This window comes from Lissotriton helveticus, chromosome 8, assembly GCF_964261635.1.
Source record: "Lissotriton helveticus chromosome 8, aLisHel1.1, whole genome shotgun sequence".
Taxonomy (NCBI): domain Eukaryota; kingdom Metazoa; phylum Chordata; class Amphibia; order Caudata; family Salamandridae; genus Lissotriton; species Lissotriton helveticus.
The window spans coordinates 1,547,034,512-1,547,055,951 of record NC_136069.1 but is presented as its reverse complement, the minus strand read 5'-3'; the positions used below and the strand labels follow the sequence as shown (position 1 = coordinate 1,547,055,951).

The following is a 21,440-nucleotide window of genomic DNA, read 5'->3' as shown; positions in this document are numbered from 1 at the left end:
ACTGAATCTAAGTGTGATTTGACTATAAATGCAGCACAGCCTCGTTGTCGTAATCTTTTCTGAATATATTTGTTTTATTATATACTAAACCGATCGCCTGTATTTTAGTTCGCTAGAGGGACCACGATTTAACTGCAAAGTAAACGTTTTCAGCAGTGTAACATACCATAAAAATACTGTACGAAATAGACCACGGGCAAAGCAACGTTTTCACTAATACACCATAAAAATAATGTATACAAAATATTTAATACGAAACAGCGCTTTTTAATGTATTGTGCCTTAAGCATACTATCTAAAGTGATAAAAAGTAAAATGAATTTAAAAATCTAATCCGCCCAACGTGGGGCTCGAACCCACGACCCTGAGATTAAGAGTCTCATGCTCTACCGACTGAGCTAGCCGTGCGCCTGCTTCACAACTAGCATTTTTCATATACAATGAACAAAAAGGAGCCTACAGAACAATTTTAGATTCCATAGACATTTTCGTGTACGCACAGTACTTGGATGTGAGAGACCAAAGCTCTGATATAATTCATTTAACCACTCTAAAAATATTTAATTCTATGTTGTACAATGGGAACATAGACTATTCCGCCAGGAGCCTAATGGGCTGTACTCTGTGCTGCATGCGCAAGAGAGCGTCACATCTTGGACTCCAACTGTCACGTGCACCGGTTTAAAAGTACCCATTGGCCAACTGCCAACCCCTGGCTCCGCCTGATTTGCGCTTCAAGCTGTCTGTGGCACATCTCGTCCAAGATTAAGACCATCTGATTGCAAGTGTCTTGCAGCTATCTGCGAAAGCTGTGACTGATAAACCCTTACCTTTGTGTGAGTTACACTTGTGTGCAGACTCCGTCCTTTCTGCCACACAATACCGATCTTTATGGACTGCTGCGAGTCGGTAGCGTTTCAAAATGGCGGAGAGCTCTTTGTATTAACTCTTTTCTGTATTTCACGGGCTCTTAAAAGAAGGTGTAAAGTGGAGGTGCTAGCTGGATTTGGGTATATTCTCAATGCAAGCAACATTCTTCTTGTATAGACATTTAACTGAGCGATCGTGAATATTGTCTTACAAAACGCAACGTAAATAAAAACAAGTCAGGTCCCGGGCCGGCCAGCCAATCACAGCGCGGCCCGGGGAATGACGTCACGGGGGTGTCCCGGGCCGGCATCCAATGACAGCGCGGCCCAGGACAAAGGGGCGGGACTTAAAAAAAGACCGAGAAACGCCCCCGAATCGCGTTTTCACGAGAAAGCGTGATTGACAGCCTCTGTCTCCCAATGGCTAGCCTCCATTTATGGAGCTAGCCAATGGGAGACAGAGGCGGAACCGAAGCCCATATGTAGGATCATGAGATTTCGCCGTGGGCGGAGCAACTGCTACGCAGTTGCAACGCCCAGGGCGAAACCTAAAAACGAATAATGTAGGAACTTAACCTCAAAAAATTTTTAGCTAACAGGAATCTGCATAGGGTAAATATAAATTCATGTTCATTCTTAGTTTACACTATAGCTTTACATACTGAATACATTTTCCTGTTCTGTGTTTTAGTCTGTCCGACATGCATACGGTGTAAACTTCTCTATACCTAAATTATCCTCTCCATTTGTGTAGCATATTTCCAATGCACAAGTCAGTTCAGTGTGGGGACCTCAGCCAGTTCGAAGATTTTCTTTATCATTTTCGGCTGCATAAGCTTTTATTGTGCAGCAGAATAGATATAAGTCATTAAGAAGGTTAAATAAGGTTACACTTTACAATTTTGAAGAATAGAAGAGTAATTTAAAAGAAAAGACAAGATAAAAGAAAACGTAAACTAAGAAAAGACTGGAAGATGAACACGATGAACTTCTCATCTTCCATAATTGCAGTTCTTTGATTAACGCTTTAGAGGAATTGAGACAAGGTTAGGAATTGGCTCTATAATTAATTTAAACATAGAGTACTGTCTTTATAATGTTCTTCTGTCTACTAAATATTCTTTAGCCAATAACGATGCAGTCATCATCATCAAATTCTTTATTTCGGTTCAAGATAAAACCATAAAAGAAACATCATATATATACACATACAGTTGTATAATACAAATGGAACAATGTCGTATATGAGTAATAACACCTCATCACGTAAGGGCTGGAAGTCTGAATCAGTAATACAGTTACCATACCATCAAAGTACTATTAAAATATTTAAATACATTAAAACCTAGGCCTAAAGTTTAAGAATAAATCAGCTGTGCATGTAAGCCATTTTTTATTGTTCTAATCTGAACATGTGCGCAGTTATTTAAAATTGCAGTACTATTTCCACAAAGTCATACCAGCTCAAATACTTAACTGTGCGAAAATAAGTTTGTAATTTGTTTTTAGCGTCAAGGCCCTAAAGAGCATGTGCGTAGTAACAGTCTTAATCCAACTTTAGTCCTTATAAGACTCACATTAAATAAAAACCTACTGTTTTTAATATCGTTCCTGCCTCTAGGCAAACTGTTATGTTCATATTACGGCAGATGGGTTTAATCCATTTATTCCTTGGTTTGCCATATGCTGGGCAGAAGAATAATATATGTAAATCGTTCTCCTTAGATGCATTTTGACATAGTTCACGAAGTTCATTGCTATTACTATCACAGTTTGCTGCCCATTTTGATGCGTTTGCATTAATATGTAACACACCATACCTGAACTTCATATACAAGGCTTTAGCTAGTTGTGGACGTATCTCGTCCAAAAAGGATTCAAAACTCCCTACTCCAAACCGGAGGAGGCATCGCCATCGTCCACAAAAACACCATCCGAATCACAACCAACTCCGACGACACCCTCACCACTGCCGAGCACCTTCACTTCCAGATACGCACCGACCCCAAGACCACCCTCAGAGGTACTCTCATCTACAGACCCCCGGGACCACGCACTCAATTCAGCAAAGCCATCGCAGACTTCATCAGCCCGCACGCCCTCACCTCCTCAGACTACATCCTCCTAGGGGACCTCAACTTCCACCTGGAGAACATCAATGACAGCAACACCGCCACCCTGCTGGGCAACCTCGCCAACCTCGGACTCAAGCAACTGGTGAACACCCCCACCCACTACGCCGGCCACACGCTTGACCCCGTCTTCTCCTCCAGCAAGCACATCTCCTTCAGCCACTCCACCGGACTACACTGGACAGATCACAGCTGCGTCCACTTCAACTTCAGGAGAACCACGACCCACCACCACCCGCAACAGGCTCCCCGCAGAAGCTGGAGCAAGATCACCGCCGACCAGCTCACCACTTCCCTCAGCCAGAACCCTCCCGCCAACACAACAGACCCCAAAGAAGCAGCCCGCAACCTCACACAGTGGCTCACCAACTGCGCCGACGACCTCGCTCCACTGAAGACCCCTCCCAGCAGACCCGGCAGCAAGAAAGCCTCGTGGTTCACCAACGAACTCAAAACCTCCAAGAAAAACTGCCGCAACCTCGAGAAAGCCTGGCGCCACGACCAAACAACAGAAAACATGACAGCCCTTAAGAATGCCACCCGCAACACCACCAGCTGATCCGCACCACCAAAAGGACTACTTTCAAAGAACGTCTGGACAACAACACCCACAACAGCAAGGAACTCTTCAGCATCGTTAAAGAGCTCTCTAACCCCAGCGCCGGCAACAACGACATCACACTCTCGCAAGACCTCTGCGACTCACTCGCCTCGTTCTTCCACCGGAAGATCGCCGATATACACAACAGCTTCGGCGCACAGACCACGCACCCAACCACCGAACCAGCACCCCCCACCACCACCCTCTGCAACTGGACCCCGGTCAGCACCGAAGACACCACCCACATGATGAACACCATCCACTCAGGATCCCCAACCGACCCCTGCCCTCACCACGTCTTCAACAAGGCCGACTCCATCATCGCACCCCAACTCCGGGACATCATCAACATCTCCTTCGCCACCGCCACCTTCCCGGGAAGCTGGAAACACGCCGAGCACAGCGCTCTCCTGAAGAAACCCACCGCGAACCCCACGGATATCAAGAACTTCCGCCCCATCTCGCTCCTCCCTTTCCCTGCCAAAGTCATCGAGAAGACCGTCAACAAACAACTCGCCACCTTCCTCGAGACAAACGGATCCCTCGACCCCTCACAGTCCGGTTTCCGAGCTAACCACAGCACCGAGACCGCCCTCATCGCAGCCACCAACGACATCAGATCCCTGCTGGACAGCGGGGAAACAGCTGCCCTCACCCTCCTGGATCTCTCAGCAGCATTCAACACAGTATGCCACCGCACACTTATACAGCGCCTCAGCAACACCGGAATCCAAGGGAAGGCACTGGAGTGGATCATCTCGTTCCTCGCCGGAAGACCCCAGAGAGTCCGCCTCCCCCCGTTCCGTTCCGCAGCCACCGAAGTCATCTGCGGTGTACCTCAAGGATCCTCGCTCAGCCCCACCCTCTTCAACGTCTACATGAGTCCCCTCGCAGCCATCGCACGCCAACACAACCTAAACATTATCTCCTACGCTGACAACGCCCAGCTGATCCTCTCCCTCACCAACGACCCCACCACCGCCAGAGCCAGCCTCCAGGAAGGAATGAAAGACGTCGCAGAGTGGATGAAGACCAGCCACCTGAAACTGAACTCAGACAAGACGGAAGTCCTCATCCTGGGATCATCCCCCTCCGCCTGGGACGACTCCTGGTGGCCCCCTGCCCTGGGCACCGCATCCAAGCCAACAGACCATGCACGCAACCTGGGCTTCATCCTGGACTCCTCTCTCACGATGACCAAACAAGTCAACGCCGTCTCGTCATCCTGTTTCAACACCCTGTGCATGCTCCGAAAGATCTTCCGGTGGATCCCCACCGAAACCAGGAAGACGGTCACCCAGGCCCTCGTCACCAGCCGACTGGACTACGGGAACACCCTCTACGCGGGAACCACAGCCAAACTCCAGAAAAGACTCCAGCGCATACAGAACGCTTCTGCACGACTCATCCTGGACATCCCCCACCACGACCACATCTCTGTTCATCTGAGAGACCTGCACTGGCTCCCCGTCAGCAAGAGGATCACGTTCAGACTCCTCACCCACGCACACAAGGCTCTCCACGACTTGGGACCCAAGTACCTCAACAACCGCCTCACATTCTACACACCCACCGCCAGCTCCTCTCGACCAGCCTCGCCCTCGCCACTGTCCCACGTACTCGAGCCACCGCCGGAGGAAGATCCTTCTCCTACCTGGCGGCCAAGACATGGAACTCCCTCCCCATCCACCTACGGCTGACCCAGGACCATCTCTCCTTCAGGAAACAACTCACGACATGGCTTTTCGAGCAGTAGCAGACCCCCCCCCCTCCAGCGCCTTGAGACCCTAGCGGGTGAGTAGCGCGCTCCATAAATTCGCCTGATTGATTGATACCTACTTGAAAAGAAGAAACCTGGTTGTTAGTGTGCCATTGTCTGTACTATGTAGTACATTATTTTGAATATGGGCCCAAAAAGTGGATTTTAATAATTTTTTACTAAACATTGTCAACTGTGTCGGAGCTTCCCAAAAATGACTCGGGCCCAGTTTCTCAAACCAAGAAAAAACATGTTTGAGCCACAGGGTATCCCTGCTCTTGTCAATCTCTAGGATCTCCTGTAGACCATCCTTATAACTAGTTAATTCGGGAGTTGAACAGAACCGTATCCAAAATAATACCAGTCTTAATATTGCATGGTGATCTGTTCGTTTGACGTTTAGATACATAAAAACGGGAATTAAGGGAGTTCTCACTGGCAAGCTTAACACCCTTCTAAAAAATGTATTTTCTCCTAATTAGAAACTATTTTTGCAATGTGGCCCCCATATTTCAGCGCCGTAAAGAGAAGCTGTACTTTATGTTTAAAAACCTCCAGAGCAGGAGTTAACACCTTTGATATACTACTCCCAAGCTTCTTTATTATTGGCAAAATATTTTGAAGTTGGATAATCTTATTTTTTTTTAACTGTTGCTTCCAAGACAACTTTGTGTCCAAAATTATACCTAAATAATTAAAATGTTATACATACTCTAATTTTTGGCCATTGACTGTTAAATTCTTTTAAAAAGACTTGTATTGATTTATTGACCTATACTTTGTTTTACTGGAGTTTATTTCATGGCCCTTTTTTGCAATAAATGTTAAAAGAATCCAATAATGATTGTAGACCTTTAGGGGTTTGCGATATTAATATGGAGTCATCTGCAAATAAAAGTGCTGGCACCAAATCCCCACCCAGCTTGGGCGAGTCATGTGTACACCCAAGTAAATGATTTGGAATGTCATTAACATATATAGAGAATAGGGCAGGCGCCAGTACACACCCCTGGCGTACACCCCTTTTTATCGGAATTACCTTAGTTAGTTCACCCCTCGGGCCCCATCTTACTTTGGCAAAATAGCCCTCATGCAATCTTAATATTTGCGTGAGTAGTTCTGCACGCATTGATGTTTCAGTGATTCACAAAGTAAGTTCCGGGGTACGAGGTCAAAAGCGGCCTTTAGGTCTACAAAAGCAATATAGAAATGGCCCTTTTTTATACTTCCAGCATAAACATAGAAAATCTAAAATCCTGATCAATTGTGCTTGTTTTTATTCTAAACCCCGCCTGGAATTTTGAGATCACACTGTTCTCATCAAGCCAGTAGTTCAATCTCATTAAAATATGCCTAGAATACATTTTTTGTAAAATATCCATTAGACTAATTGGTCGGTAATTTGCGGGGTCACTATGATTGCCTTTTTTTAAAATTGTAACAATTTCCGCCCCTTTCCATGATTCAGGTATTGGCGAACCTGCAGCAATTGCATTGCATAAGTGATTGATATAGGGGCCCCAGACACTGCAGTCGTGCTTCAGCAAATCCCCGGGAATTTTATCAGGGCCTGGAGCTTTCCTTGGCTTGACTGCATTTATTGCCAGTAATGTTTCCTCCAGGCTAAAGTGAAGATGATTAATAGTGGAATTAAACACTGATGTTACAGTACAAGGTGTTTCTACCACTTGTGCATCCGCATAGAGGCTAGAAAAATGGTCCTCCCAAGTTTTAGCATCAAGGAAAAGATCCTTGTCACCCCCATCTGTCTTTCTGCCCTTTGCTACTAAACGCCAAAAGCCTACTTGATCTTTGGACTTGGCCGCTTCAATTAAGTCTGTCCAAATATAGTCATCCCAGACTATTTTTTCATAGACAAGGGTTTGCTTATATTTAATTATTTTCTCCCTTGTAGCTGTTATATTGTTGTCTTTTATTGCCAATATAAGGTCAGCCTTTGCCTCGCGACACTCACTATTGTACCATGGGTTAGCTCCTGTTTTTATACCTATTCCACTATGTTCCCTTGGTAGTTACTCAATACTGGTACTAGTGCATCCAGCAAAGCTTAATGTACAGCCATTATCGAGAATTCTACTCCTGATGAATCTAAGTGAAGTGAAACAGTATCGGCAAAGATGTTATAAATCTGTGTCATGGATTCAACGTTTCCTAGTATATACGGCCATTTTAGAGCTTGCGGTTGTTATTAACCATATTATCGTCAGCGGAGGTGTTAATATCCTCATTGTCCAGAATTTTACCAAGGAAAAGGTCAGGTGTTAATGACAAATGTAGGGGACGGTGATCACTATCAGTCCTATTGTCTATTTTCAGAACAGATACATTTGGCCAAAACTCAACAGATACCAATATATATTCAATACTACTCTTGTAGTTACCTCTACAAAAGGTTGGTGCATTCGGTCTATCCGAAGGTAATAGGCCATTACAAGCTCTAAGGCTTTGTCCTGTTGTTAATTTCATGATTTGTGTGACTGCCGTTGTGCAAGGCACTGTCGGACTACTTTCTAGAGCGGGGATGTTGTTCATTGTATCTTCATCGTCAAAGAAATTGTCGAACCCCACCACCGGTTCAAATTTACAGTTGAAATCGCCCGCTATAATTACCATTGGACCAGCCCCTATTAGATTAAACAAGCATTTACAATGCAACGGTTTCGCCTTTGCAAAAGTTAGAGCTATTGGCATTGTAAATGACAACATTTTTATTTATGTGTTGGTTTTGAAAACAGATAAATAAATGGCATTGTCATTTACATTGCCAACAGCTTAATCTCTTGCAAATGTAAGACCTATTGTACCCTACTGGATTTCACTGAAGAAATTCAGAGTCCGGTCTGCAGGTGTCACGTGACAGACGACCAATTGACACCTGAGGGGGTGAAACCGTGCTGGGGTGGCACATTAAGGCGACGCTTGCTGAAAGCACTACACCCTACTGGAGTGTCAGTCTTTTTGGACATGGTCCACTCACTCATCTTGAAACAGGAAGCTCGCCACCAGTTCCACAAAAAATACCGTCATTAAATCTTTCCTTTTTAAGGGTTGGACATTTTAGTTGGCGTCTGCCCTCAGTCACGCTCGTCTCGCCGCCCATTGTCAATCACGCGCCTCTCTGTGCCTGGCTGTCAAGTGCCGGCGCCATCCGAGTGTGCATCTTCAGTCAGCCACGGCGTGCTCGCCAACCGAATTGCATAATGGGACTGGTAGGTTTGTCTTTAAATTATATGTGCGGAGTTTACAACTTCACCACGCTAATTAATGTTGGAAAATGTTCAGGGAGGGCGTCACTTAGCAGCTTCCGCCTCCCACTCCCGGAACCCGCCTCCTCATCTAAGTGGTTATATCTGAATGATGCAAGGAGAGCGGTAGGGGCTGGTGCTACATGGCCTGGTTTGCAATAAAAGTATCTTATTTACACCGACAAATCCATGAGAGCTCCGACTCACCCCCGAGGATCTCACTAATGTATCAAAGCCCCTGCTTTCCCGGAGTCCCCAGTCAACCCGGCGGATTCACAGCTCCCCAGTTCCCCACTTCCATGCGTGAGTACGTCATCCACTCCACGGTCTTGCTTCTGCAATCTGGGATTTGAAGGTTTTTTTTCTTCCGTGGTAAAACGAGGACTACAAATCCAACAATACAAAGACATAACAAGGGGCCGGAGACACAGCGGGAGGGGGAGGGGGGCGGGAACGGACAGCGGGAGGGGGGCAGGAAGGCAAGATAATTAAACAAAGCACTCACCTGGACTTCTTCCGGCGGCGGTCGGCCGCGGAATGACCAAAACAAACCTGGACGACAAAAAAAAAAATCATGCTGGGATTTTCTATTGTGGACCATCCAATGAAATGAAATGAAATGAAATGAAATGAAAAAGAAATTTCTAGAGCGCACTGCGGCCAAGCAGCTTCCTGGCGCTAAGGAACACATCAGTAACTGCCAAGGGGCCCAGAGGGATTAGCCAGGGAAAGCCTGAAGAAAGAGAAAAGTTTTGAGGGCTTTACGAAAGTGAGAAAAAATAGGGATAGAACGAATAGAGATGGGGAGATTGTTCCAGATCTGGGGGGCCCGCACCGAGAAGCGGGTGCCCCCGGTGCGGGACTTACGGAAGCGGGGGACGTGAAGAAGAGAGAGGGAGGAAGAGCGAAGAGAGCGATTGGGGGCATGAGAAGAAATTAAAGAGTTGATGAAAAGAGGGGCAGTGCGGGCATGCGCCCGAAAAGCCAGACAGGCAAGTTTAAACTGGGATCTGAAATGGACGGGGAGCCAGTGAAGGGTTTTGAGGGCAGGGGTGATGTGGGAAAACTTGGGAAGACGGAGGACAAGACGGGCCGCCTGGTTCTGGATGGTCTGGAGACGGCGAGTTTCGTAGGCGGGAATGCCTACGTACAAGCCGTTTCCATAATCCAGGCAGGATGTAATGAGGGCAGTAATAATGACTTTGAGGGCATCAACAGAAAAAAACCGGGAGATTTTGCGAATGAGGCGGAGGGAAAGGAAACAGGAGGAGACAACGGAACTAATTTGGGCATGCATGGATAGATCATTACTGATCTTGATGCCCAAGGTCCGGACAGAGGGGACTGGGGAAGGGGGAGGGCCAAAGGAAAGGGTCCAGTGAGCTAAAGACCAAGGATTGGAAGGGCCACCAGTGAGAACGAGCTCTGTCTTGTCAGGGTTGAGCTTCAAGTGATTGAAGCTCATCCACTGGGAGATGAAGACAAGAGTAGAGCAGAACTTGGGGAGAGAATCCGTGGGGGAAGAGAGATCGAAGACGAGCTGGAGGTCGTCAGCGTAATTATACACTGAGACCCCCAGCTCGAGAAGGGAAAGAATAAGAGGGCGGATATAGAGATTGAAAAGAAGGGGGGAAAGGGAAGAGCCTTGGGGAACCCCACAAGTGACCGGGAGGGGGAGTGCGGAAAAGTTAGAGAGGTGAACTGCCTGTGATCTGCCCTGAAGAAAGGACGCGATCCAGGAGAGAGCGGTGCCTTGGATGCCCGCTGCGCTGACCCGGTCGAGAAGAATGGCATGATCGACCGTATCAAACGCAGCGGACAAGTCCAAGAGGACTAAGGCCTGGGGGAGGTTGCTGTCAGCCTTCCCTTTAAGTTCATCCAGGACCGCAAGGACCACTCCCTCAGTAGAGTGGCCGGGTCGAAAACCAGCCTGGTGAGAAGCCAGAATGTTGTTCTCCTCAATGTAGATGGAGAGGCAGGATGTCACGTAGCTCTCAAGAATCTTCCCTAGATAGGGGAGAAGGGAGATCGGCCTGAAGTTTGATGGAAGGGAGGGGTCCAGGCCAGCTTTCTTCAGGATAGGAAGAACAATGGGAGATTTAAAGGAAGAAGGGACAGCACCCAGGGCCAGGGAGGAATTGAGAAGAGTTAGGGGAGGGATGGGACAGCTGGTGTAGAGAGTTGTAAGGATCCGTGCAGGTGCACAGTCCGCGGGGGAACCGGACTTGACCTTAACAAGAAGGTCAAGGAAGGTCTCAAGTGAGATAGGCTCGAAGTGATCCAAAGTAAAGGGAGAAGAGTAAGAGTGAGCCGGCGAATCAGGTTGAGGCACGATCGGAATGTTGGCATTGATGGTAGTGATTTTGTTGATGAAATAATCATTCAGAGAATGACAGAGAGATTGAGAGGGGGCAGGGGAAAGACATGCTCGGTCAGAGGTGGCAAGGCTGTGGACCAGTGAAAAGATCTCGCGAGATTTGTTGGCCGAGAGGGTTACGCGCTCAGTAAAATATTTGGATTTGGCCGCTAAGATGGCTTTTTTGTAATTATTGAGGAGGGCTTTGTAATTGAGGCGGAGGGTGGGGCAGTAGTTGCGGCGCCAACGACGCTCAGAACGCCTAAGCTCTAATTTCAGGGATTTGAGGTCGTTGGAGAACCACTTGTGGGCATCATGAAGGCGGGCTGAATGCCTAAAAAATGCCAATGCCAATGCCTAAAAAAGAATGTTTTGTGTCGAACTTCCCCTGTAAGGAGGTGTTTTGCAAACCTACTTGTCAGGAAGTTGCAGGTTGCACCTATCCTGTGTAAATACGAGTGTTTGAGAAGCCCGGCTGCAGTAGGCAGACGCTTCCAGGCAGCTGTTACCCCCCTGGCAGAATGTGCCCCCTACACTTGCACAACGTGTCCAGTTAAAACGTCTACTTTTAGATCTGGCGTTCGCTGCTCTTCCCCAGTGAAAACACAGATGTCCGCGTTGACAGATGCCACGCTGCCCTCCAAGTGTTCCGGCAATAAGGTGCTCAGATGGTTAATGGACACTGCCCGCTCGCCAAAGCTTCTAAAGTGCAGCTGAAAGCGCCGGGCGGGGCCCCTACAAAGAAGGGGGTCGAGGCATCAGCCCCGAGACCTGAGAAAGGTTCCGTCTGATCGCAGAATACGGCCACCAGTCCTCTCTGTTGGCCCGCATGTTGCAGACAGATATTTTGGAATGTGTAGCACTAGGAAACCACCAGCAGAAATGTCCTTTGTGGTGATGACGCTGATTAGGTTCCAATTAAAAAACAAGCATTTACAAGTGGGAGGGGGGGCGGGAATGGCACACGGTCAGCGGGAGGGGGGGGGCGGGAACGGCACACGGTCAGCGGGAGGGGGGGGCGGGAACGGCACACGGTCAGCGGGAGAGGGGCGGGAACGGGCACACGGACTGCATGTTCCCTTGAGTATTGATGGGGCATCATACAAAATCCGAGTCATCCAGTGTTTACATTGACTTCCAGTTTTTCCAACTTTTAACACTTAGCAGTCGCCATGATTCTCCCTCCTTCATTTCAAGTGGGAGAGAGCCACGTGGTACATTGTACCTCTGTGTAGCACTCCTGAAATTGAACCTACGTAAGTTAGCAACCTAATACTTGCCGCTCATTCTCTTGAAATAAGCAAGGTATTAGAAAAAAAATGGAGGAAGGTACTGGCTGTCAAGGGTTACGTTTCAGATACCAAAGTTGGAACAAGCACTGTTTAACAAGAAGCACGGGCACACGGACAGCGGGAGGGGGTGGGTTAACGGGCACACGGACAGCGGGAGGGGGGCGGGAACGGGCACACGGACAGTGGGAGGGGGGGGCGAAAACTGGATAAAAAAATATTTAAAAAAATGCCGCTTACCTGCAAGGAAAGAAATCGCACAGCCCACCGCATCCTGGCAACATTCAATCTCGCAGCCCACTCCTGCAAAGGACACTTTGAAACTGACCAAAACAGGACGAGGAAAAAAAAAAAAAAGATCCGCCCACCGCCGCATGACGTGAGCAGAAAGCCTAAAATTCTCGGGAACGCCCCCGAATCTGCTCCGCAATTGACGGACAGATCTCTGTTCCAATGGCTAGCCTCCATTTATGGAGCTTGCCAATGGAACAGAGGGACGGTGACCAAGCCACATACTGTTAACATAACATTTCGCCTGCGCCGAAAAGCTGTGCGGTGCGCAGCTCTCGACAGGCGAAACCTAAAAATGAATCAACTTGGTCTATTGTTAAAGATTCTTTCGTAGCTGGGCTTGGCCTATTGTAGATGTTAATTAAATATATAACTTTTTTATCCTGCTTTTTAACTTTTACACCAACTAAATCCTCGGACGATATATGCAGTACAGTAGATTCAATTTTGAGGGTTATTCTAATCCATATAGTAAGACCCCCTGAAGGCCTACCTCTCGTTGATGGAATTGCGTTTACGTTAAAGGTCTTGAACCCCACCCTATGAGGGGTTTCTAGAGCCCAAGTCTCTTGTAAGAGACAAATATCACTTTGTTCTATGTATTCCAGCCATTCCGTGTCTCTAAGGTTCCTGTTAAGGCCAGCTATATTCCAAGATGTAAGTCGTACTTTTTCTGGATATTTACTCATGTATTTGTCATGTTTAGCCTATGTGTGCTATTCATCAAGTCGGAAGAAGCAATTGTGGGCATGGGTAATAACCGTTGCTGCTCCTACGCCCCAAAAAGTGCATGTAGCTTAGATGCCTTACAAGGGATTATCTCCCCCTGTACCTCCTCTAGATGGTATATACTTCGGGGGCGTACCTGTTCCATACTACTATTTATTTCATAGATTACAGGAGAGAGTATTTCACCGGCTATGGGAATTGGTTGTCAGTCTTGGCATCCAAAGTAGATAATGCCTGGAACCTATTTGGGGATAATATCAGAGCTTCTTTGTGAGCTAATGGCCCAGGATGTGGTTTATAAAAATACCCCAGTGGGAGAGCACAAATGCAAGTGTTTTGAGAAAAGGTCTCCTCTCGCATATTTAGTAATGATTGAACCATCTGCGGACGGCGAAAATTACCTATTATACAATCGCCGTCTAGGTTCTTGGAAGAGTCGCCAACCCACCCTACTCTGCGGACCATCAAAATGTCATTGATATTTCGTGGTCTAAACTTTTTGTGTTTTGTCAGCCAATCGACTGTCTTATTTCGCAGAGTCGTCCAGGATTCACTCTGTCCATTTTTTTGTGCCGGAACCCCTGCTAAAATTAATACATGAGGCAGGTGGCAATCTTAAAACATCAGTACTTGAATTCAAACTTGTGTCTTGTGAGTCTTTTATTACATTAGGGCCTAGTCTTTTTATAGGTGCATTTGAAACTCCATGTTTGTGATCCATAACGTGTGTTCCCCTTGTTATATCATTCCTATTCTGCACTTTTCCCGTATGCCTCTTTCTCTGTTATCTCTTTGGATCATTGGTTTAGCCACAAAAATATTATTTGTCTTACTGCTCGTTCAAGCTATGCTAGGGGGATGAGAGTCATCTAAGTGCCTCGAATCACCCTCCCTTTCTATAATATTGAGATAAGTACTGTCTATTCTGTCTCTCAGTTTACCTACAACAATGTTTAGCTGATCAATCTTCTGGTCTAATAAGCCGAATTTGTTGTCTATTAAATCGTTTATCTGTGTTAACATAGACCTGAATGCTGTTTGCAGTAACACAGAGATTGCGCGATCATGGACCCCCAAGCTATCTTTTACTATCTCAGGGGTAAGACCGACATCAGCTTCCGTCTGTGTACTAGAAGTTTTTGCCAATGTTACAGTTTGTTCCTCTACTTGCTAGTTTTTCTGAGCATTGGACCTTGGACCCCTTATTTTCTATGTTTCTAAGCGGCCCATAGCATGTTTCTGCTTAGTTCGAGGAACTTTCCCTAACGCTTCTTCTATTGGTTTTGAGACTCGGGATCTGGTTCCTATACCCGGACTGTTATGATCATCTGATGCGGAGTTTGGGGATATAGGGAGTGAATTTGGCAGGACGGGTGTCACAGGTCCACTTTGGATTATTATTCTAGGGTTTAAGGGGGATCTGCTGAACAGGTTCATTAGGCTGGGCAAATTCTTTGGGCTCTACAATATTTACGTATTGATATGTTGAAAATTGCATGGGATCTTGTGACAACCGCCTTTCTGTCAGTTGGATTTTGTGTGTCAGAAGCGATTCTGCTCTCTTTAAGAATGCACCTAAGGTGCTTGCAGCACCTCTACGTTTATTCATACTCCTTAACTATGTAAGCAACAGTGGGTCAACAGTATAAAAGGAAAAACTAAAGAAGCTAGACAACACTGCAGGGATATGAAGCTTTAAAAAAACAGTGAAACTGTATATTTCGCAAAACAGTTATATCACAGCCCCAATATCACAAAGGGGTGGCCCAGCCCAGCCTCTTCCAGTCACTGACGTTGCTGGCTACTGTCAATCAAGTGCCCCAGCTCGCGCTACACAGAACTAGAACGGGATACTAGCCACCCCGAGGTCACCCCCACCCCAACGTAACCAACCCTTTTTAGGGCTCGGACTCCTTCCCAGTGAAACTGGGAGGAGTTTCGAGAACTAATGTTAAAGGAGAAAAAAAAGAAGAAGTATCTCTTAGGGCCTTGGAGAGAGAAATTCCACACATTCCTTAGCGTTTTCTGGCATCTGGTCAGTGATTCGTCTTCCCTGTGCTGTGTATGTAGTAGCCTTGAAGTGATAGGCTGTAAGTAATGTACGCGTGCCCGATGTGGCATTTTGTGTGCGAGAACGAGCATGGCAGAGTGATTAATCTTAATTACGAGCTGTCAGAGTGCCCGTGTAATGCAAGCCAGATGATGCGAACGCGTTCACAGCGGTGAGCGCGTTCAATGTTAAATGACGAGAGGCAGCAGGCGAGGCTCACAGAAGATGACTCATACATGCTCGTCCACACTGTAGTTCTTGTTTATTTCGTAGTCGTTTATGTTCTGCCTTAATGCATTGCCATTTAGACCGGCTTTAAAATTATATGAAAGGCCCTCCTCTCCGCCAGTAACAGCTTCCTGTTGTGTTTTCCCTAGTTTTCCGGTACGTTTGTGCTGATTTTATTTTAAAATACCTTTACATTTGTACTTTTGCCACTCACTTCTGTAACTTTGTTTGAAAAGTAAAGCGCTCTTAATAAAGGCCGTGTTCGCAACTCATAAATCACAACGAAAAGTTAAATAAAATACAGATAATGAAGTGCTTCGAAGCCTACCAGGCGAGCCGTGCTAGCGCTGCCGGTTCTTGTCCGGGCCGGGCGCTGGGACGAGCCTGACAGCTGCCCGTTATTGCAACATGCCTGCAGTTGGCCACCTCAAGGCGCTGTCTGTCCGTCCTCGGCAGGCCATGCATGCAAGGACGTGCCTTCGAGGCCTGAGGCCGCCCAGTGGCCCGTTTCCTGCAGCACTGCAATGCTAAAGTTGGAATGCGATTTACAATTCGTTATTCATTTATTTATTTATTTATATATTTAATGCCATTTTCTATAGCGCGAATATTACCCGAAGGTGTCAGAGCGCTTTACAAAAGAACCAGTTGCGGTACATAAGTATTTAGGATTCCATGAGTTACATCAAAGATACAAACAGGAAAAAAAATTGCAATTGTACAAGTTGTAAAGTCACACAGGGAAGAGATACAAATATAAAAAAATGCAAATGTACAAGTTGTAAAGTCACTCTATGTATCTCTATATACATATTGTTAAAGTCTCTTATGTAAATAAAGCGGTTTTCAGTCTCCTTGGCGAGAGTGCTCCAGAGCAATCGGTTCCGGACAGGGGTGAGGCAAGCTCCAGGGGGTGAGCCGCTGAGTGAGGCTGTGCCGGTGTGTTCAACAAAGAATGAGGGTGTGCACAGGATCAAACTGTTTATTGAAGAGAGCAGCCAGGATCGGAAGGGAGGTTTCCTGGCCACATACGGCCCGGTGATTCCCCAGCGACTGCTTTGAATTTTTGATTCTTGATGATTCAACACCTCAGCAGCCTGTGCATTCACCAGCAACAGGCCCCTCCAGGATTACAAACCTGCAGTTGGGACTGCCGCCTCCATTGTAGACAGGCAAAAACGCATGAAACACTGCTGTTGAGTGCTGAGTGCTGTGTGCGGTGTGCTGGTGAGTGCTGTGTGCTGGTGAGTGCTGGTGAGTGTGGTGTGCTGGTGAGTGCCGTGTGCTGTTGGGGGCAGAGTGCTGTTGGGGGCAGAGTGCTGTTGGGGGCAGAGTGCTGTGTGCTGTTGAGTGCAGAGTGCAGAATGCTGTTGAGCGCAGAATGCTGTTGAGCGCAGAGTGCTGTTGAGTGCAGAATGCTGTTGAGTGCAGAATGCTGTTGAGGGCAGAGTGCTGTTGAGTGCAGAGTGCAGAATGCTGTTGAGGGCAGAATGCTGTTGAGGGCAGAGTGCTGTTGAGTGCAGAGTGCTGTTGAGTGCAGAGTGCTGTTGAGTGCAGAGTGCAGAATGCTGTTGAGTGCAGAATGCTGTTGAGTGCAGAATGCTGTTGAGTGCAGAATGCTGTTGAGTGCAGAATGCTGTTGAGTGCAGAGTGCTGTTGAGTGCAGAGTGCAGAATGCTGTTGTGTGCAGAGTGCAGAGTGCTGTTGAGTGCAGAATGCTGTTGAGGGCAGAGTGCTGAGTGCAGAATGATGTTGAGGGCAGAGTGCTGTTGAGTGCAGAGTGCTGTTGAGTGCAGAGTGCTGTTGAGTGCAGAGTGCAGAATGCTGTTGAGTGCAGAATGCTGTTGAGTGCAGAGTGCTGTTGAGTGCAGAGTGCTGTTGAGTGCAGAGTGCTGTTGAGTGCAGAGTGCTGTTGAGTGCAGAGTGCTGTTGAGTGCAGAGTGTAGAATGCTGTTGTGTGCAGAGTGCAGAATGCTGTTGAGTGCAGAATGCTGTTGAGTGCAGAATGCTGTTGAGTGCAGAGTGCTGTTGAGTGCAGAGTGCTGTTGAGTGCAGAGTGCTGTTGAGTGCAGAGTGCTGTTGAGTGCAGAGTGCTGTTGAGTGCAGAGTGCTGTTGAGTGCAGAATGCTGTTGAGGGCAGAGTGCTGTTGAGGGCAGAGTGCAAAATACTGTTGAGTGCAGAGTGCTGTTGAGTGCAGAGTGCTGTTGAGTGCAGAGTGCTGTTGAGGGCAGAGTGCTGTTGAGGGCAGAGTGCTGTTGAGGGCAGATTGCTGTTGAGGGCAGAGTGCTGTTGAGTGCTGTGTGCTGTTGAGTGCTGTGTGCTGTTGAGTGCTGTGTGCTGTTGAGTGCTGTGTGCTGTTGAGTGCTGTGTGCTGTTGAGGACAGAGTGCTGTTGAGGGCAGAGTGCTGTTGAGGGCAGAGTGCTGTGTGCTGTTGAGGGCAGAGTGCAGAATGCTGTGGAGGGCAGAGTGCTGTTGAGTGCAGAGTGCAGAATGCTGTTGAGGGCAGAGTGCAGAATGCTGTTGAGGGCAGAGTGCAGAATGCTGTTGAGGGCAGAGTGCTGTTGAGGGCAGAGTGCAAAATACTGTTGAGTGCAGAATGCTGTTGAGTGCAGAGTGCTGTTGAGTGCAGAGTGCTGTTGAGTGCAGAGTGCTGTTGAGGGCAGAGTGCTGTTGAGGGCAGAGTGCTGTTGAGGGCAGAGTGCTGTTGAGGGCAGAGTGCTGTTGAGGGCAGAGTGCTGTTGAGGGCAGAGTGCTGTGTGCTGTTGAGGGCAGATTGCTGTTGAGGGCAGAGTGCTGTTGAGTGCTGTGTGCTGTTGAGGAGAGAGTGCTGTTGAGGGCAGAGTGCTGTTGAGGGCAGAGTGTTGTGTGCTGTTGAGGGCAGTAGAGTAGTGAGTAGTGAGTAGAGTAGTGAGTAGTGAGTAGAGTAGTGAGTAGAGTAGTGAGTAGAGTAGTGAGTAGAGTAGTGAGTAGTGAGTAGAGTAGTGAGTAGAGTAGTGAGTAGTGAGTGCAGAGTAGTGAGTAGAGTAGTGAGTAGAGTAGTGAGTAGAGTAGTGAGTAGAGTAGTTAGTAGTGAGTGCAGAGTAGTGAGTGCAGAGTAGTGAGTAGAGTAGTGAGTAGTGAGTAGAGTAGTGAGTAGAGTAGTGAGTAGAGTAGTGAGTAGTGAGTGCAGAGTAGTGAGTAGAGTAGTGAGTAGTGAGTAGAGTAGTGAGTAGAGTAGTGAGTAGTGAGTGCAGAGTAGTGAGTAGAGTAGTGAGTAGAGTAGTAAGTAGAGTAGTGAGTAGAGTAGTGAGTAGTGAGTGCAGAGTAGTGAGTGCAGAGTAGTGAGTAGAGTAGTGAGTAGTGAGTAGAGTAGTGAGTAGAGTAGTGAGTAGAGTAGTGAGTAGTGAGTGCAGAGTAGTGAGTAGTGAGTAGAGTAGTGAGTTGTGAGTGCAGAGTAGTGAGTAGTGAGTAGAGTAGTGAGTAGAGTAGTGAGTGCAAAGTAGTGAGTAGTGAGTAGAGTAGTGAGTAGAATAGTGAGTAGTGAGTAGAGTAGTGAGGTGAGTAGTGAGTGCAGAGTAGTGAGTAGTGAGTAGAGTAGTGAGTAGAGTAGTGAGTAGAGTAGTGAGGTGAGTAGAGTAGAGTAGTGAGTAAAGTAGTGAGTGCAGAGTAGTGAGTAGTGAGTAGAGAGTAGTGAGCAGTGAGTAGAGTAGTGAGTAGAAAGTAGTGAGTAGAGTAGTGAGTAGTGAGTAGAGTAGTGAGTGGAGAGTAGTGAGTAGTGTAGTGAGTAGTGAGCAGAGTAGTGAGTGCAGAGTAGTGAGTAGTGAGTAGAGTAGTGAGTAGTGAGTAGAGTAGTCAGTAGAGTAGTGAGTAGTGAGTAGAGTAGTGAGTAGTGAGTAGAGGAGTGAGTAGAGTAGTGAGTAGAGTAGTGAGTAGTGAGTGCAGAGTAGTGAGTAGAGTAGTGAGTAGTGAGTAGAGTAGTGAGTAGAGTAGTGAGTAGTGAGTGCAGAGTAGTGAGTAGAGTAGTGAGTAGAGTAGTGAGTAGAGTAGTGAGTAGAGTAGTGAGTAGAGTAGTGAGTAGAGTAGTGAGTAGAGTAGGACATCACAGGCAGCAGCTGTGCAAGCTTCTTACACTCACAAATAGACCACAGGCAGCTGAGGTGCAAGCTTCTCCCACTCACAAGAAGGACATCACAAGCAGCAGCGGTGCAAGCTTCTCACACTCACACGAAGGACATCACAGGCAGCAGCTGTGCAATCTTCTTACACTCACAAGGAGACCACAGGCAGCTGAGGTGCAAGCTTCTCCCACTCACAAGAAGGACATCACAAGCAGCAGCGGTGCAAGCTTCTTACACTCACAAGAACGACATCACAGGCAGCAGCAGTGCAAGCTTCTTATACTCACAAGGAGACCACAGGCAGCAGAGGTGCAAGCTTCTCACACTCACAAGAAGGACATCACAGGCAGTAACGGTGCAATATTCTCACACTCACAAGGAGATCACTGGCAGTACACACCACATGAACACACTCCATAACACATAGCAACAATACATTGGCATTTACAATGCCATTAGCTCAAACTCAAATAAATCCGAGCCCGATTGCATTTCTAATGCTTGTTCTATTTAATATTACTGACATTACAGTCCACAATTCCTTAGGACTCGACAGTTCACCAAGCGGGCACTTTCTAGTGTCGATAGAGCCTCATGGGAGGAGACTGGGTGCTGTAACGATGAGACGGGGAACAATGATTCGGAGAAGTCTTACCCGCTGGTACATCTAAGTCACAGTCACAGCCGCCAAGGGGGTGGCCCTGCCCTGCCTCTTCATGTCGATGGCGGGCGCAGGATGAGCCCACACTTGGCCCAGGCGTGGCCCGCAGGCGTCCCGCACCGCGGAATCTTACCAGCGCGGATGTAGGCTCTGGTGGCTCCTCCCTCGCAGCTGGCTGTGGGCGAATGGGTGGGAGGCAGGAGTCTCACGTTGCACCCTGGGACTGGAAGTCCACCAGAGTGAATGTCCAGGAGCTAGCGCTCACGGAGGGGGCGAGAAAGTGCCCCTGAAGTTTGTACAGAGAAGGATACAGAACAAGGATTACAGCCTCTCCTGGAACCAGCAAAGATGCAAATAGCTGCCCCACAGAAGTTCGAGCGTCCCGCGACGTGGGATCTCAACAGCGCGAATTTGGGCTCTGGTGGCTCCTTCCTGACAGCTGGCTGTGGGCGGGAGGGCGGGAGGCAGGGGTCTCGCGTTGCACTCTGGGACTGGAAGTCCACCAGAGTGAATGTCCAGGAGCTAGCGCTCACGGAGGGGGCGAGAAAGTGCCCCTGAAGTTTGTACAGAGAAGGATACAGAACAAGGATTACAGCCTCTCCTGGAACCAGCAAAGATGCAAATAGCTGCCCCACAGAAGTTCGAGCGTCCCGCGACGTGGGATCTCAACAGCGCGAATTTGGGCTCTGGTGGCTCCTTCCTGACAGCTGGCTGTGGGCGGGAGGGCGGGAGGCAGGGGTCTCGCGTTGCACTCTGGGACTGGAAGTCCACCAGAGTGAATGTCCAGGAGCTAGCGCTCACGGTGGGGGAGAGAAAGTGCCCCTGAAGTTTGTAGAGAGAAGGATACAGAACAAGGATTACAGCCTCTCCTGGAACCAGCAAAGATGCAAATAGCTGCCCCAAAGAAGTTTGAGCGTCCCGCGACGTGGGATCTCAACAGCGCGGATGTAGGCTCTGGTGGCTCCTCCCTCGCAGCTGGCTGTGGGTGGGCGGGCGGGAGGCAGGAGACTCGAGTTGCACTCTGGGATTGGATTTCCCTCCAGAGTGAATGTCCAGGAGCTAGCGCTCATGGTGGGGGCGTGAAAGTGCCCCTGAGGTTTGTAGAGAGCA

At 47.8% G+C, this 21,440-nt stretch overlaps 1 non-coding gene across 1 annotated transcript; it reads right to left on the bottom strand.

Moving 5' to 3' along the window:
• Positions 1-335: 335 nt before the first annotated feature.
• On the bottom strand, positions 336-408 carry TRNAK-CUU (transfer RNA lysine (anticodon CUU)). Its single transcript has one exon. It is a non-coding gene; the product is annotated as a tRNA-Lys (tRNA).
• Between the last annotated feature and the right edge of the window lie 21,032 nt (positions 409-21,440).